The sequence below is a fragment of the Lissotriton helveticus genome, chromosome 1_1, assembly GCF_964261635.1.
Source record: "Lissotriton helveticus chromosome 1_1, aLisHel1.1, whole genome shotgun sequence".
NCBI lineage: Eukaryota > Metazoa > Chordata > Amphibia > Caudata > Salamandridae > Lissotriton > Lissotriton helveticus.
Window position 1 is genome coordinate 928,850,782 of NC_136057.1, and position 18,323 is coordinate 928,869,104.

The window sequence follows — 18,323 nt, forward strand, 5'->3', positions numbered from 1 at the left end:
ATTGAAGTTTTCCAATAAGGTAGTTGGAAACCAAACAAACACATATGTTTAATAAAAATGTTATAGGCATTTTGTATTCTGCTTTTTTCTCAGTAGTATGCCAGTATATCACTTTCTTAATCTTGCCTTCCTTTCTCAAGGTTCTAGAAATTCAGTCATTCGATTGTAAATCCTTTTTGACAATATATAGTTGGCGAGTTATTGGTATTTAGTTTAGAAGTGGTTTGTGTAAGTTGGTGTGAAAGTATGTCTGGTTTGATCTCAGATCTTTTTGTTGTCTTATGTGTATTAATGGGCTTGCTTAATGACTAGTTATTTGTTTTTTTAGGTCTCGCCTAGGCAGCGCATATGCTGTCTTTTCGAGACATACTGTATCTACTCTGTGGGCTTTGAGCATGCCCATTGCTTTTAATTAGTTCCTGTTAGTGACCTTTGTAAATGCGTGCTTTTCTTTGGTGAATCTGTTTTAGTAGTTGCTCCTTTTGGTGTCTGGGCCCCTCCCATAGAACCTTTTTAATGTGGTCTTACTCTTTTGGTTATTTGTGTTATTATGTGCGCACTCATTTTTTAAAATGTATTTGCCATCATTTGTGTTTGAGGCTCGTAGTTATTTTTGCCTTTCAGACTAAAATTTCCTTCTTTCTTTTTTCTTTTTTAGAGGTTGGGGTGGGGGGGATAGTTTGTTTTCTCCCGGCTCGTGTATTATTGCCTTTCCCACTAAAACACTCATATCTGATTTTCGTTTGCATCGGCTAGTGTTTTGCCTTTCTGACTAAAATGCGTTTATCTGGTTTTCTTTTGCCTCGGCTCATGGTTTGTTTGGATTTGGCACGGCTGGCCATTTTGTTTTTCCTTAGAAGTGGCTTCTCTGTGAGGCATTTAAGGCTGTCTGAGTTCAATTCTGTCAGCCCCGTAATCTGGTATTTAATTTTGTCACTGTGTATTCTGATATGTTGTTAGATCACTTATGCAAAAACAACAAAAGCAATGTGCAGCAAAAGTCCAGCTTACACTTCACAAACATTCTCTGAGGTGCATCAACACATTCATCCGTTGAACATTCCCATCTTCTTTCACGCTTCAGTTTTTATCAGAGAGTGTTTGATTTGTCATAGAGCTCTTTCATCTTCAGAACCCTGTGACTTTTGAGAATATTCTTGTCAATACAAAAAGAAATGCAAAATAGTATTGGAAGATGTTTGTATAAATTAAGGTGTAGCCTCTCCTAGTGGCTGTAGTGTTAATAAATTATATAAGGTACTTAGTTTAAATTCAGCCTAAAACCCTGCATGCTGGCTGTTCTCTGATGTTAAAGTTTGTTCTGTTTTTTGGTTTTTTTTGCGCATGTTATTGCACCGGATTTCTACCTTAGTTTTCCTTTTCCTCCAGATAAATTACTATATATTTTATAAATACATTTATAAGCAAACAGACCTAATGAAATGAAGCCAGAGATAAAGAATACAGTTGGGGCATTTGTCATTGATCCTTGCATTTCGTAACAACATCATGCAATTCAAAAGCAAAATTTAAAATAATTTCAGAATTCACGATTTTACTTCTCTAAATGTGACTGTCCATAGTGACCCCACCAACCCACTATTGCTGTGTTTCTAAACTACTACCAGATGACACACATCTATAATTTTATCAGTTTGTTAATACTTCCAATACGACATGCACTCTTTTTGGTACATCATAGGGATACATAGTTGTCTATCAGTTCTATAGAAGGAGGATTTTTCTTTCAAATTATCATTATTTGTAGACTCCGGGAAGCCGAGAAAAGTCAATGTTTTGTCACAATGCAAATTACAATCAGGTGTACTTGTGTGCAGACCTCTAATTTGTGACCTTTTATATGCAATAAAGCACCATTCTACAGAATGGGAGGTGGGAGGGCAGTGAGCAGTCTGCAGTTAGAGTATCCACGAGAAAGGGGATTACCGAAGGTGAGTAACTTGTTCTTTTCATAGATACTTCTAACTGCAGATTCCTCGTATTTAGAACAGACTCCAAAGCAGTACCTCACAAGGTTGTGGATCTGTGGAATGATTCGCACCAAAAAGTCCTGCAAGACCGAACGGGCAAAGTGCCCTTGTTGTCAGACCTGGCTGTCAAGGAGTAGTGCTCTCTGAATCTGTGTACTGACGCCCATGTCTCCGCCCCACAGAGGTCAAGGACAAGCATTCAGACTACCACTGCAGTGGTAGCTGTCTTGGCCCTGGTGGAATGGGCCTGCAGTCACACTTGGGGCCTGCTCTTTGGACAATGCATAGGAGATCCTAATGCAGAAGACTATCCACCTCAACAGACTCCTTTTTTCCACCACCTTGCCCTCTCTGCTCCATAGAACCCCACAAAGAGCTGATCGCCCACTCAGTGGTCTTTGGTGCGATTGATATGAAAGCTTGAAGCCCTTTTGGGGTGCAGTCAATGGAGTTCTCATGATGAGAACATTGTAAGGGTGATAGATTGCCCAACATAAGTAGTAGTCACGACTTCTGGTAATAGCCCACCCTGGTCTTCAAAAACACTTTATGTGGGAAAAACGTGGTGTAAGGTGGCTGCAATGAGAGAGCTTTGAATTCACTCACATGACGAGCGGAAGTAACCATAACTAGAAACAGTCTTCAGAGTCAGAAGACATAATGGACAGCTGTGTATTGGTTCAAAAGGTGTGCTCATGAGGAATGTGAGAACTAAATTAACATTCCACTGTGGCATCACAACGCTTGCTGGAGGATATAATTGAGTTAAACCTTTTAAGTTTACATCTGATTATTGGTATACATTGGAGTACCACCTGCATCCAAAGGCTGGTGGGCATAAAATACACAGTTGCATGTATCCAGTAGTAAGAGGAAAAACACAGAAAACAAAGCCCCTCTCCCTAACTGGGGTCTTAATCCTCCCCCCACCCTCTAAACCGTCCCTCCCACACTACTGTCTATCGTTCAGTGTCCAGTGGTTTCATGTCCCAGTTCAAGGTGGCCTTGCATAGAACATCATATAAGCCCCATGTACAAACTACCACTCTTTGGGAATAATGTGCTGGATTATGTTTCTGGAGCACACAAGTTCTTTCTATTCTTGTTAATGCATGGCCCCATGCTTTCTCAAAACATGACCCTAGTTTGAGCATAATTCCTGCCCACCACCAGCAACAGTAAGAAAAGCTTGGAGTTGAAATAAACCCCCTCAACTGTGGTTTAAGAACAACAACAAAGCTCAACATCATAAGCACACTAAGTAAGTAAGGTTTGGGTCAACTGGCATCCAACACCAAGATTAGTTTGAGAAGCAATAGAAATTCCAGCATTAAAATTCTTACCAAAACTAATGCACAAGGTACACATACTTTCGTTCCAACCACTCGAAACACCTATCCATGCAGTAAGGTACCAAGGGTGCAAAAATCAGTAGCAGTAAAAAATAAGAAAGTATGTCAGTGAAAAGAATCCAGCAATGTAAAGCAGGCAATACCTCAAGTATGAAAACCATGTCACAACGCAGGAAGACACCATAACAGAAAATAATCAATTACATGCATGAGAAAACTCATCATGACTCGCACCACTGGGTTTAGATAATTACTCTGGCCTCTTAATACCTGTAAAATCAAAAAACAGGTTAAAATTTCTATTAACTGTCAACATAAGCCAGAGTAATTAAAGCATGATAGTGATGGTGCTGTAAAGCACTCACCCAACAAGGCATCGACTCCACCAGTGAGCGACTACTTACCTAAAAGAAAACTGCACAGTCCAGTACTTAAAGTTGCTGACAGTTTCGCCGTAGGAATTCGCACATCAGTTCTGCCCTCCTCCTCGCGAATGGAAATTTGACCTCAGCAGGCAAGGATGACAGGAATTGCCCAGAAAACTCAAAGTTTGCACGCTGCCATGGTTGCATGTGCACATAAACAAGGAAGTCATGTATCCTGGAACTCCCCTTGGCCCACCGGGTGCATTGTTGACAGAGACGCATGTCACCAAAGATACAACGCAGCTCTCGTGCTAAAGTAAGTTTTCTTTTAATTCCAGTTTCACATTCGCACTGTTCAGGTTCCTCACAATGGCAAGTACGCGCTGATCACAGTGTATACAGCTGCTCGTGGCCCAGAATGCACACCAAGGCATCATTTAAAACTTGGACTCAAGGCATTGCTGGCTCGATCTCACGTGCCAGGAGTGTGAATGAAAATTTACAGCAGCAATGCCACTCCGATTTTTCTCAAAGGCGCACAGAGTCAAATCCAAGAAACACATGCACTACACATCGTGCTGCGGCATACCCATCATGAACTGCAAAAATCGGATGCCAAATCCAGGGTGGTATAAATCAGAGCCCCTCACACATCCCTTCCCATGTAGAGAATTACATCCTTGCCAGCAATTAAGCCTTTGAACACCAGGCAGTGCTACACAAGTAGCGCTGGCTCACAGAGGACAGGGACAATATCCAGGTGCACAGGTAACACAGCCAGCAGCAACACAATTGCTCAGAAAGTCAGCAGTAAGCACCATGGGTATGGCAGTGCTCTGATAGAAAGTGGCACATACAAGAAATTAAATTGATGCGGGTTTAAAACGCCTTCGAAAGTATAGATGAATGCTGGTTGTTAGATGGACTGTCTATCTGCTGATGAACTCCATACTACTTTATTATTACTGTCAGCACTAGTACCAGGTGGCTTCAAAGTCCAGTTACTTCAGCAGGGCCCCTTCAAATGGCTTGGTCTGAGGCTGTCTGATGGAAATCGACACCGGTGAGGCCACCAGGCGCATTTCTTCTTAGCAGGCTTCAAACTGATTAACTTAGAAGTACTCCTATTGTCTTCCCCTGTTGCAGCACTCATGACCCCTCTTAACTTTCAGTAGTGGAGTTTTCTCCAGAGTAGGTCCTTTTTCCGCTCCTCACCAGTGAAATAACGGAGGAGAGTAGGCAGAAATTATGGTGAATCCAAAAGGTAGTTTAATCTTCAGATTAAAGTAGTCGTCTTGGTTACAGGAATATTAGGTTACAAGGTAGTGGAAGTAGCAGCTCCACCAGGAGTCGCATCCCAGCTGCTCAGCCCACACACACACCACCTGACATTTCACTCCACCAGACACACAGGAACATTCTATGACATCACTCACACAATGGCTGAGCAGTAGGACATAGAATACAAAGGAAAGATTAAATATCAAGACAAGCAGGATACCACAGAAGCCTCTTTTGCCTAAAGTGTTACTGATATTTTTTCCATCCCCATTAGGTTCCCAAGATAGTGTAGCCATGACCCATAATGTGTCGCTGTGTCTCTGCCCCCCACAGCACTAAAATAGCATGTCTAGCCCCGACCAGTGCCTTCGCTTTCTCTTGGTGCGTAGCGGAAAGGTAAGTGCATTGGGTAATCCTAATAAAATGTAGGCTGGGTATGGGGAAATATCTGGGTGAAATATTGAGAGGATGCTGCTGAGTACTGCAGACCAATAGGGCTAAAACTTTAGGCAGTTCCATAAGAGGTGTGTAAGGGTGGCAGGTGTCCCACATCTCCTACAGCACTCCGGGAACTTGTTCGGGTACCAAGGGTGGACTCGGCCGGTCGGTCGTTTAATACCAGTCATGTATGACCATAATGGCTTCCTGAGTCAAACCTTTAAGAAATCCCATCACAACAAAGCTGGTTGGTCCTGTAAACATAATGTAATGCTGTTGAAAAGATACTCTTTCCTTTCCCCCATTGACCTCCCTTATTTTTCATCCTCCAACAAGAGCTGGGATTCTCATTGAATATGCCAACATTTGTCTTGGTGCTTGCTTATATCTTTCTTGATGCCATTTTATCGAAGTCATTCTGGAGAAAGCATTTCTACCACTAGCATTGAGTATTTTGTACCTTATTTCCATTCTGCAGTTGGTTTTGGATGTTCTGTACTTATTACAACCATTGGTTCTGAAGACTTTTTGTATATTCATTCTCTGTGAGGTGCGCTTGAGTATGAGATACTTGCCGTGCTGCCTGGCGTGTTGCCGGTACCAAGAATGCTGACTTGTAGCCGTGGTAGCTGCAAGCCAATTGCTTCATAGGGAGTCTGTTCACTGGACTTGATCCCAGGTTTCAATGGTTTCACAAACTGCTTTTCGCTGGGGTGGTCATTTGGTGGATTGTCTGATCAGTAGCTTATGGAAGGGAATCGTCGTCCCTTATTAACTACCACTAATTTTTGGCCAATGACCTCAAATTTTGGATTATGTAGTTACTCACCACTATCACCATATGCATGCACTAAATCAAGAAGGGGTGGGGGATCCTTTGTGCTTGAACACAGCAGTTTGGTTGTGACCATGAATGAAACATTGCAATATCGCTGATGGTGTCCTACCTACATGGCTCAGGAAATTTTCGGAACATTGGCTGGGGAAGGCTAGCAGTGGTGTCTCGCTCAAGAGTTTAGATTAAGGTATCCTTTGCTAGGGGAATACATTTTAATTTTAAGGCAAGAGAACAAGGCAGTACAATATGCAAGTTTGAAGCCCTTGCATGACCTAATTGACTATTTTGTTTGCTCCCTTCAAAGCATTTTGTGAATAGGATCGCCCTTGCAAGAAGGGGAAAAAAGGGTAAGGCCGAAACCCTGACCAGTCCTGAAGAAAGTTGTGTGCAAGCACAATAGTTGAACTCTGCTCTTGCAGCCAACAGGAAAACGACCAATGTCCAGTGGACCTCATAGGTACAAGCGCTCCAGAAAGACGTGAGGGTCCATTCTCCACTCACTTAAGTCCTAAAAATGCAAGAGATGTTGTCCCCAGTGAACCCCAGAAAGTCAGTCCAGAGGACTTCTCAAAAGTGACTGAAGCCCAAATTATGACAAAGAGCGATAGTCTGAGATGGTTGATGAGCCAAGGTACATGGTAAGTGATTCATCAGAAGGTGGTGAAGTGAATGTCTGTGTAACAAAGTTGGGCTGCTCCCATTCACAGAGCCAAGGTGAAACACCACAGGTTGGAGTATAGACCACAATGTATATAGCAAAACTGCGATTTCTGGTCTTGTCACAGAAACTTCAGGAAGGGGCTGGTGCCCTTCGAAGATGGCATTGGAGAAGGAGTTGGCATTGGAGAAGGAGTTGGCTTTCAGGAGTTGCAGGATCATCTAGTTATCAGGGAGGAATGAATCCCGCAAAAGATGGATATCACCCATCTTAAATTGTTGGCAAAACCACACAGTTGTTGAGGGACTGAAGATTTTTGACTGGATTGAGTAATAGTGCTTTCTTACTAGACAGAGTAGGCGTTAAAAGCATTCCTGCACTAGAGTATTGCAAAATAGTGCCTTTCCTAAACTCTTCTAGGACCTGGACCGCAAGGCAGCTCTCTTTCATGAAGAAAACCATGAGTAAAGGGTTTTACGATTGAAAGGTAGGGACAGATCTCTGTGATAGCCAGCATTTGTCAGAACCTAGTTGAATGTAGAGTTAATAATATGCCCCTTGGGAAACGATAACAATGCATCTTCTTGCTCTCTGGGTAGCTGGAACAGAGGGGAAAATTGGAAGACTTAACCTCGGAACTGAAGATGAAAGACTTACGTCTGTAGTAGGGGATCTCTGTATAGTCATAATCTTGTAAATAGTCCCGACCATGTGCGTGGACCCCGGAGCACTTCAATAGTTATAGTCTCTTAAGTTGTCCTCTTCTGCAGTCCTGCATAGACACTTAAGAGGTAATAAAAGACAATAATGCAGCCTGAAAACAACTAGGCTACTCTGGCCATTACTTCATCCTGAAGTCAAAAAGATAGCCAGGTAACTGTTAAATGTAACTATTTTACAAAGTTTCACACATAGAGAAACTCCCCTTCACAAAGATCCCTTTTTCATGATAGAGATGAAGGGTTGGACAGACAAGCCCCATAGGCTGCCATTATGTGTCTGTAAATGGGTACCTTTAAGGATCCTTCCAGAGACCCTCGGTATCCCATGATGCACAGCCAAAGGTTACTTTCAGTTCTTTTTCACGGCTCCTGTTAGCAGGACCCTGGAGCATTGAGTGGTATATCTTTCAATTATTGAGCTTGAAATCTAATTTGAGTGTTTCACTCGACGTCTCTGGCCTTTCCCTTCCTTTTGCTGTCTTTTTTTGGGCAGCTTCCCCACATTTTTCTTGTTAAAATGCCATCTTTATTTGACAAGTGCCCTGAATGTGGTAGGAAGAAGGCCATGTCGGATTCCCACAGAGTTTGTATTCTCTGTCTACCTTCATCACATGTTCCTGAAACCTGCACCATCTGTAAATCCTTCTCCAGGAGGACCCTGCGTGACAGGGAAACATTCATCTTCAAGGCCTGGGGCAGAGAAGACAACGGGCTGCAGGTGGGACATCTGGGCATGGAGAGAGCCTTTCCTCCTCTACAACCCAGGCGTCGGCCTCTGGGGGGCTCCCCAGTCGACAAAAGGCTCAATAACGCTTCCAGTCCCGGTCGACGTCAAAGGCGACGAAATCGACGTCTAAACCAGGTATGACTACAATATGCTCCCCGTCGACTCAGGGCTCTGGGTCTAAACGACGTTGAAGATCAACGTCGAGGGGACGGACGTCGAGACCTCGGCTGAGGTCGACTTCGAGGACTTCCCAGTCAACGTCAACACATCATTGCCGTCAATCTGGGTCTAGAAGACATTGGCGCTCGCCATCGAGGCGACGCCGCCTCTCACTGTCAACATCGACGCGCAGGTCGACGTCGAGAAGGAGAAGATCGACGTCACATAGGGGTCGACGTTGAGAAGTGGACGGTCAACGTCAGGAGACCAGTCACCCGCTGTGGTCAGCCTCTCCTCTTCTGCAAGTTCCAGATCATGGCGACGTCGGCGTTCGCCGTCGAGGGGCACTGAATCCATGGCATTCTCTTCAAGGCCAGCCCGCAAACAGAGAAAGGTAGTAGCTACCTCGGACTCTGAGTATTCTAGGACCTATTCTCCAACTAGGACACCGGAGTCTGCTCAGCCTGTAGCTCTTCGTCAGTCGCCTCTGCGGCCCAGGACGCCTACTCCTCCGCCTCCTCCTAAAATGCCTCCTCCACCTCCGCCTCCTCCTGCGGCAGCGCCTCCTGTGCCCGTGGTCCCTGCAGAACCAAGAAGGACAAGGTCACGGTCCCGGCAAAGACATCGCGCTTGCAGATGGCACCGTTCTTCTACCAGGTCTCGCTGATGCCGTTGTCACGAGAGATCACGTTCCCGATATACTAGGTACACGGAGTCCTCTATGTGGGGGAAGATACTCGCCCACACTGTCGGACTCGTCACCTCCGAGAGTGTCGCCTTTGGATGACATTACCACGTTTCAGGATGTTCTTGTGAGGAGAGCAGCGAAACTGGGCATCACGCTTTCTGTGCCTACTCCTACTACTTCGGTGATCTTTGCAACGCTACAACAGAAGCAAGCCTCTCGTCCTCTGCTTCCTTTGGTACCCGGGTTGGAGGAACCCACGAAGGAACTCTTCCTTACGGCTGCCTCGGTGAAATCGGTGCCTTCGAGGCTCCAGAAGAAATACCGCCCCCCCGGACTCTGACCCTGCGTTCCTCCGGGTGGACGACAAAGAAAGCCATAAGCTGGACTCTGCAGGTAGAAAGGTCTGCGACACTGCATCCACATCGATGAAGGCGGCTAGTTCTACTGCCCTGTTGGGCCGGTACGACCGTTCCTTGTGGGAGTCTCTTCACCAGTTCATGGACCTCCTACCTAGGGACAAACGTGAGGATTTCCAGGAGGTACTCCAGGAGGGACTGATGGTCTCTTATCAGATTATCAGTGCGGCAGGGGACACCTCTCTCCTTGTAGCTCATGGGTATTGCCATGGCGTTACTCTACGACGGCATTCCTGGTTGCGTCTCACCTCCTTGAAACCGGAGGCTCAGCAGCGCATTGCGAACCTCTCTTTTTCGTGTACCACCCTCTTTGGTTTGCATGCGGATGAGGAAATGGCCCGTATGAAGGCTGAGGTTGAGACTCTCAAGGCCGTTGTCTTGGAAAAGCCTAAGGAGCAACGTAGGAATTTTCGCCCTTTCCAACGGCGTTATTCCTCAATGTTTTCAGCGTGGGCAGGGCGTCAGTCTGGACAGCAGCAGCAACAACAACAACAGTTTCAACGGTCTTTTTAGCCGTTTCAGAGATGCCAGAGAGGAAGGGGTAACCAGCAGTCAACACCAGGGAACAAGACGCCAGCTGGTTCCAAGCCCTGAGAGGTTACCTCTCCCTCTTCTCTTACCCACTCCAGTAGGGGGAAGCATTCAAAATTATCTGGAAGAGTGGAGAAAGATAACTCTGGACAATTGGGTGCTGAATATTGTTCGCAATGGATATGTTTTACCAGCCCTTCTCCATCGATACCACCAGTTAGCTCACAATACCTATTGTGCGAACTTCAGGTGGAGGCCAATACCCTGTTAAGAAAAAGGGCAATAAAACTGGTTCCTCCTACATAGAGGGGACAAGGTCTATATTCCAGGTCTTTCTCGTACAAAAGAAGGACAAGAACGAATTCAGGCCCATTCTCGATTTGCGATAAGCGAACAAATGGATCCGCAACGAAAAGCTCTGCATATTATCCCTGCACCATATCTACCCTCAGTTGCAATAGGGAGACTGGCTATGCGCAATAGACCTGCAAGAACACATACTTCCATGTGCCAATATCACGGAAGCATTGCAAGTTCCTACGGTTCCTGGTCGGCACCAATCATTACCAATATACAGTGCTTCCCTTTGGCCTAAAGTCCGCGCCCAGCACTTTCTCAAAATGCATGGCGGTAGTCGCAGCACACCTCCGGAAGAACAAGGTGTTCGTCTATCCATTCCAGGACGACAGGCTGATCGAAGCTGCCACGTTTCAGGAGGCACAACTGCATTTCAACAGGACGGCAGTTCTGCTGAATCGCTTGGGTCTACACATCAATCTTTCAAAGTCTGTCCCGACTCCTGTCCAGTGTCTGCAGTATCTGGGAGCCTCCATTGATACACGATGGCAAGCGTGTGTCCTTCGGAGGAGCGACACTTATCAATCCTTCGGAAGGCTCAGGCTCTCATGACCATTCCCTCGCCGACGGTGAGGACTGTGTGTTCTCTCCTGGGTTCCATGGCTTCTTGTATCTTCCTCACTCCACATGCACTCCTCCACATGCAGCCGCTGCAAGAATGTCTGGAGGATCAGTGGGACCAGAGACGAGGGAGTTGGGAGGACATGATTCAGCTGTCGCAGTAAGCCCTCCACTCCATCAAGTGGTGTTGTTCGCCTCACAATCTCCGAGGGATCTCGTTCCACAAAGAGATACCGGCTCAGACCATTGTGACAGATGCATCTCTTGGCGGTTGGGGAACGCATTCAGACCACCTTCAGATACAGGGCACGTGGTCCCAGAAGGAGACCACGTATCACATCAACTTCCTGGAACTCCGGGCGGTTCACCTGATGCTGAAAGCCTTCCAGCTGTCCTTTTGAACCAGCTCCCTGCTTGTTCAGACGGACAACACAACAACGATGTACTATCTCAACAAGCAGGGGGGCTCAAGATCGCACACATTGTCCCGGGAAGCGCAGACGATCTTGAACTGGCTGCTAGCCAGGGACCTGGCGATAACGGCAACTCATCTGCCAAGTGTGCAGAATGCTCAGGCAGACGCTCTCAGCAGACTCCTTCAAGAAAATCACAAATGGGTCTTAAACGACAAAGTGGTAAGAGAAATCTTCGGAAGATGGGGCACTCCAGAGATCAATCTGTTTGCCATTGAAGAAAACAGCAAATACCGAGACTTCGCCTCCAGGTTCTAACAACCAGGGACGCTGGGGAATGCACTGTGGATCAACTGGTCGAACAGCTTTCTCTATGCTTTTCCACCCATTCCCCTGATCCCGACAGTGTTGATCAAACCTTCCCAATCACGGGCCAAGATGATCCTCATTGCTCTGGAGTGGCCTCGTCAGTATTGGTTCACGAACCTACTCCACCGGTCTCTCCTGCAGCACCTTCAACTTCCGTGTCGGGCGGACCTTCTCACGAAGTTCAGAGGGCAGATGGTGTATCCCAACCTCTCATCGTTGAATTTGGCAGCATGGCTCCTGAGCTAGTGCAGTATGGACTTTAAAATCTCCCTCAGAACTGCATGGAGCTACTGAAAGAAGCGAAAAGACCATCTCCATGGACTTCCTACGCCTATAAATGGAAGAGATTTTGCATTTGGTGTGCCTCTAAAGATGCAGATCCGACCTCCTGCAAGGAGGAAGTCATTCTTCCTTACTTACGGCATTTGGCTCAATCTGGCCTTCATTTTCATTTCATTAAAGTTCACCTAGCAGCTTTAACTGCGTATAGGAAATGCCCTTTACAAACTTCCTTTTTCCAAATCCCAGTCATCAAAGATTTTCTGGAAGTTTTGAAGAAGGTGTTTCCTCCCATTAGGCTTCCTTCGCCTCCGTGTGAGCTTAATATGTGGTGCTGTCTAGACTGATGAGGGAGCCTTTTGAGCCCATTCATAAGGCTTCTCTCCAGCATCTGTCCAGAAGGTGGCTTTCCTTGTAGCCATAACATCGGCTCGCAAGGTGAGTGTAATCCAGGCTCTCTGTTGTCAAGAGCCTTACAGTGTGTTTCATTCTTCTAAGGTAGTCAAGAGAACTCACCCTAAATTCCTTCCTAAAGTGGTATCAGAGTTTCATGTAAATAAAACGATTTCTTTACCCACGTTTTTTCTGCATCCTTCTTCTCCTCCTGCTGAGAGGTCCCTTCATTCTCTTGATGTTAAAGGGTGTTGAAATTCTACTTAGATAAGACTAAGGAGATTCATAGATCGGATCAGTTGTTTCTGTAGTAGGGGATCTCTGTGTATAGTCATAATCTAGTGAACAGTCCCGCCCATGTGCGGGGACCCCGGAGCAATCAAAAAATAATCTCTTAAGCTGTCTTCTTTGCAGTCCTGCATAGACACTTAAGAGAAAATCAAAGACATATAATGCAGCCTATAATTACAAGGCTACACTGGCCAGTACTTCAACTTAAAGTGAAAAGGATAGCCAAATAAAATCAAATTTTACACATATTGCCAAGTTTCACCCATAGAGAAACTTCCCTTTACCAAAATCCTTGAAATCAAGTCATCAGCCCTGCGGTGGACTCCTCTCTCCCGTCAGCTCATGGTTATTGCCATGGCATTAATTTAAGACGCCATTCCTGGTTGCGCCTTACCTCTCTCAAACCGGAGGCGCAGCAGAGAGTCGCAAATTTGCCATTCTCTGGATCAACTATCTTCGGGACGCATGCAGATGAAGAGATTGCCCGCATGAAGGCAGAAGTAGAGACATTGAAGGCCGTTGGTTTGGAGAAACCAAAGGAACAACGGAAGTCCTTCCGTCCGTTCCAGAGAAGATATGGTTCCCAGAAGCGAGGACAAGGTTGTCAAGCTGGCCAGCAGCAACAACAGCAGCAGCAGTACCAGCGGCAGCCTTTCCAGAAGCGGCAGAGGGGCAGAGGCGGCCAGCAGTCCTCCTCGGCGAACAAGGGCCCCGCTGGGTCTAAACCCTGAGGTGCTACTTCCCCCTCGTCCGTTACCCGCTCCGGTAGGGGGAAGCATACAACATTACCTGGCAGAGTGGAGAAAAATTACTCCGGATAAGTAGGTGCTTAATATTGTTTGCAATGGATACAGTCTTCGTTTTGTCTGCCCACCTCCAGCAATTCCACCGGTTTGCTCGCAGTTCCTCCAAGCGGAGGCCGATACCCTGTTAAGAAAAAGGGTGATAGACACCCCTTTGTCTCAAAGGGGAAAGGGTCTTTACTCACGGTTCTTCCTGGTGCGCAAGAAGGACAAGAACGAGTTCAGGCCCATTCTGGATTTGCGACAAGCAAACAAATGGATTCGCAGGGAGAAATTTTGCATGCTGTCTTTGCACCAGATTTATCCTCCGCTACAAAGAGGAGACTGGCTTTGCGCAATAGATCTACAGGATGCGTACTTCCATGTGCCCATTGCACGGAAACACCGGAAGTTCCTGTGCTTTCTAGTCGGCACCAATCATTATCCAATCTTTGTGTATTGGGACAGGGAGGGCTGAATAGATTGAGACACTGCCTGGGGCACACTAGGTGCTCCCTGCATACCCCAGTTCAAACCAGTTGCTGGGGCACTCCAGCCCCAGCTCTGGCGTGAAACTGGACAAAGGAAAGGGGGTGTAACCACCCCCCTTCCTGGTCCCACCCATAGGAGGCACCTAGAAAGTAATCCAGCCCCTTTTAGTTGTATAAAGGTAGGAGCTGAGTCCTGAGACTTTAGATTAGATCCTGAATTGAAACTTGACACGAAACTCTGGACCTTCGACGTTCTGCTGAAGCTGAAGACTGAAGAATCTCCCTTGTGGCCAAGGAGTGACCACCCTGGGCAACCAGGCACCATCCAGCAAATCAATGGCTCGCTTTGTCGACGTTCCCGGCGGAACCCGAGCACAGAGCCTGACAAGACCCAGACTTCCAGACCTCTCTGACCCTCTCTTCACGACTGCAGCATAGCTGAGATCCATGGAGGTGACGAGATACGTGGGACCGGACATCATGGAAAGCCTGCAACTTGCTAACTGTGCAGTTTCTGAGGCATCCTCAAAGCTGTGCACTGGGGACTGAGAAAACCCGAGCTCCACCTGCACTGAAGATCAGCCCTCCACACTCCACGAGTTCTGCGTGGGGCCCTTCTGCTTGTGTTCTGCTCGACGCGTTGTCCGGTTGCTGGCCCATTGGCTAGTAGCCTCTGTGACGACAATCCTTTTGAATCACATCGCTGGTCTGGTTGCTCCAGACTGGCCCTTGCCTCCCTGCAAAGGTGAGGCACCTAAGACCTTGCTGGTCTGCACCAGAAGCCTTCTTTGAATCCTGCGTGGGTTGCCTTTGCCAAGGCTCGTTGACTCAAATCCGGAAGTCGACCCCTCCATCTGCGAGAACCTTCGTGGGACAGCTCCTCTCCAGCACTTGGTCGTCGTCGACGCTTCCTGGTCCGCGTGGCTGAAGAGACAAGCTTCAAGACCGCACCTGATTGCTCCTCGACGTTGTCTGGTTTCTTCCTGGTTCCAGCCGGTTACTGGCTAGTGACTCAGACTCTGTCCCCTCTGCTTTCAGGTCCTCTTCATCTTCGATCCACCCTTGGATCCCCCCGGACATCTTCCTCCTGGTCGCCTGCAGCATCTTTCTTCAAAGGCTCCATAGGACTCAACGGCGAAACCCGACACATCTTCACACCTATGCACCCGCCGTCCGTGGGTGAGGTAACGCGAGTACTTCGGTGCTCCCAAGGGTATTGACTATCCAAGTGTCTAGGTTTTTAGTTGTTTCCTCCTAGCTAAACCGGAAGTGTCCTAAATCCTTCTAAATCTAACTTCTAAGTTCCCATTGACTTTGCATTGACTCACGCGTGTGTGTAAAGACACTGCACGCGCCGCCTGTGGGCCTCCTACTTCTAAACTAAGGTTCAGGTAGTGTAGCCCCAGCGATTCCCTAGGCCCTAGGCCTTTCCTTTTCTCGTGACGCGGTACTTATACCTCTTTATTAATATATGGTTTGCTTCGCCCCTAGGGCCTAACCGTAAATTGTGCAACTTAACGTATTCTGACTTAGTATCTTGTTATGTGCTTTTGCCTCTGATCTCATGAAGAGTTCAGAGGAGTGTGTTAGTAAATAAATACATATATATTTTATATATATCCTGTGTGGTGTCCTTTCATTTGATATTCAAGGGGTTACATATGGTAAAACAGCTGGCTTTACACGCCCTCAAGAGTCTTTTAGCCTAAGACTGTTCTGTCCACGCTACCACTAGGATAGCTGGTCTATAAGGTTCACTTACAACCATCGCCATAAGGGTTGTTCGGACTGGTTCAAGGTGATCACTAGAATAGTGATCATCCTATACCAGGCCAACTTCTCACAGGAGCCTCCATCGATACTCTTTCAGCAAGCGTGTCTCCTTCGGAGGAGCGACGCTTATCGATCCTTCGGAAGGCTCAGGCTCTCATAGCTGTTCCATCTATGACTGTGAGGACGGTGTCTTCTCTACTGGGGCCGATGGCCTCTTGCATCTTCCTCACGTCACACGCACGCCTCCACATGAGGCTGCTGCAGGAATGTCTGGAGGATCAGTGGGACCAGAAGCGGGGGTGCTGGTGCGACAGGATCCGGCTGTCCCCTCACGCTCAACAGTCCCTGAGATGGTGGTGCTCAGCAGAGAATCTCCTCAAAGGGGTTCCATTCCACAAGGACATTCCCATTCAGACTATCGTCACGGATGCTTCTCTCCACGGCTTGGGAGCGCATTCAGACCATCTACAGATCCAGGGAACGTGGTCCACGCATCACATCAATTTCCTGGAACTCAGAGCTGTTCACTTGGCACTGAAGTCCTTTCATCCGTCCTTCCAGACCAACTCCTTGCTTGTACGGATGGACAATACGACCACCATGTATTACCTCAACAAGCAGGGGGGCTCGAGATCGCGCACACTGTCACAAGAAGCGCAGGCGATCTGGCACTGGCTGCTAGCCAGAGGACTGATGATAACGGCTACCAATCTGCCAGGTGTGCAGAATGCTCAGGCGGACGCACTCAGCAGGCTGGTGCAAGAAAACCATGAGTGGGTTCTAAACGACGAAGTGCTAGGAAACATCTTCGACAGGTGGGGCACTCCGGACGTAGATCTGTTCGCCACTGCCGAAAACAGAAAATGCCGAGACTTTGCCTCCAGGTATTACCAACCTGGGACTCTGGGGAACGCGCCATGGATCAGCTGGTCGAACAGCTTTCTGTAAGCTTTTCCATCCATTCCCCTGAATCCGGCGGTTCTCATCAAGCTGCCTCAGTCCAGAGCACGGATGATCCTCATTGCTCCAGAGTGGCCCCGACAGAGGTGGTTCCCGGACCTGTTTCACAGGTCTCTCCTACCCCACCTGCGACTGCCGTGTCAGCCGGACCTTCTCACGAAGTTCGGGGGGGGGGGGGCAGATGGTGCACCCCAACCTCTCATCGTTGAGTTTGGCGGCATGGCTCCTGAGATAGTGCAATATGGACACCTGAATCTGCCTGACGATTGCCTGAATATACTCAAGGAGGCTAAGCGACCTTTCACTAGGACTTCCTATGCCTACAAGTGGAAGAGGTTCTGCATCTGGTGCACTTCCAAGAACTATGATCCAACGACCTGCAAGGAAGATGTTATTCTTCCATACCTTTTGCGTTTGGCTCAGTCTGGCCTTAATTTTCATTCTATTAAGATTCACCTCGCAGCTTTAACTGCGTATAGGAAATGCCCTTCACAGACATCCTTCTTCCAGATTCCTGTGATTAAAGATTTTTTGGAAGTATTGAAGCAAGTGTTTCCTCCTGTTCGGTGTCCTTCGCCTTCATGGGAGCTGAATGTGGTGCTGTCCAGGTTGATGAAGGAACCTTTTGAACCTATTCATAAGACTTCACTGCAGCACTTATCGTGGAAGGCGGCTTTCCTCGTGGCCATTACATCGGCCCGCAGGGTGAGTGAAATTCAGGCATTGTGTTGCCAAGAACCTTATACTGTATTTCATGCTGCTAAGGTTGTGATGCGTACTCACCCTAAGTTCCTTCCTAAGGTGATTTCTGATTTCCATGTCAATCAGACTATAACTTTACCTACGTTTTCCCAAAATCCTTCCACTCCAGCGGAAAGGTCTCTTCATTCCCTGGATGTTAGAAGGGTGTTGAAATTCTACTTGGATAAGACCGGGGACGTTCGTAGGTCAGACCAATTGTTTGTCAATTATGGGTCGGTCAGGACTGGTCTTGCCACCTCAAAACAGACCATCTCGAGGTGGATTGTGTCCTGTTTCCAGTTATGTTATCAGAAAGCTAACAAGACCTTAGGGGGTAAACCTAAGGTTCATTCTACCAGGGGCAAAGCAGCTACAACGGCTTTGCTACGTAATGTTTCCATTGCAGATATCTACAGGGCTGCCACTTGGAAGTCGGTCCATACCTTTGCTAAACACTACTGTCTGGACTCTGATGCCAGGGGAGATGCTCAGGTTGGGCAGGATTCGTTGAGAAATCTGTTTGCACAGTAGTGGTGTTGTCTTTTTCCTCCACCGCCGGATTGGTTTGTTGGGATGGGCTTGCCATTCTATTCACTAGATTATGACTATACACAGAGATCCCCTACTACAGAAGGAGTAGTTTCTTACCTGTAACTCCAGTTCTGTAGTGGGGGTATCTCTGTTATAGTCATAAGCTCCAGCCCTCCTCCCCGGTGGAGAAAATGATAATGTACTGTATGCTACAGG

General features: G+C 47.2%; 1 protein-coding gene across 3 annotated transcripts in view; it reads left to right on the plus strand.

Moving 5' to 3' along the window:
* NUP107 (nucleoporin 107) overlaps positions 1 to 18,323 on the plus strand; it is a 547,946-nt gene that overhangs the window by 468,396 nt on the left and 61,227 nt on the right. The window lies entirely within an intron of this gene.